Here is a 538-nt window from a genome sequence, read left to right as displayed (position 1 = left end):
GCGGGGGGGCCGGGGTTGTCTCCCCGGCGAGGCGTCTGTCACCGGGACGCTGAGGAGGAACCGGTGCCCGGTGAGGGAGGGGGGTCCCCCACGGCCTCTGATGGGGCCACACGCACCCCTCGGGGCGCTGAGCCACCCCACGCCTGCCTGTCCCACAGCACCGTTTTGTCTTTACCCCCCTGCAGCGCTCTGCTGTTCCACGGCAGGGGGGTCTCTGGTTTTCACTCAATTTCCCTGCAGGGTTGGGAGGAAGACCCCGAAGTCGGCAGGCTTCAACCCCCTGGGCAACCATCTCCAGCCAGCAGCAGGGGAGAGGAGGGGAGGCCGTTCCCCCCGGAGGACTGGGCCCTACACAGGGAAAGGGATGGTCTATTTGGGAAGCCCAGGCACTGGCATCGCTTCGAGCGCTGGCACATGGACATCACTGCTCCAGCCTGGAAGATGTCGCGTTTCCCTGGAATGTCTTACCCCCCTTCAAGCACCTCAAGCACCTGCCGCCTGGTGAGCTTCCACCAGGAGTTAGACCCTTTCGGTGAGC

The sequence above is a fragment of the Accipiter gentilis genome, chromosome 25, assembly GCF_929443795.1.
Source record: "Accipiter gentilis chromosome 25, bAccGen1.1, whole genome shotgun sequence".
NCBI classification, from domain to species: Eukaryota; Metazoa; Chordata; class Aves; order Accipitriformes; family Accipitridae; genus Astur; species Astur gentilis.
The sequence above is the reverse complement of the archived record's forward strand: the minus strand, read 5'-3'. Positions refer to the sequence as shown.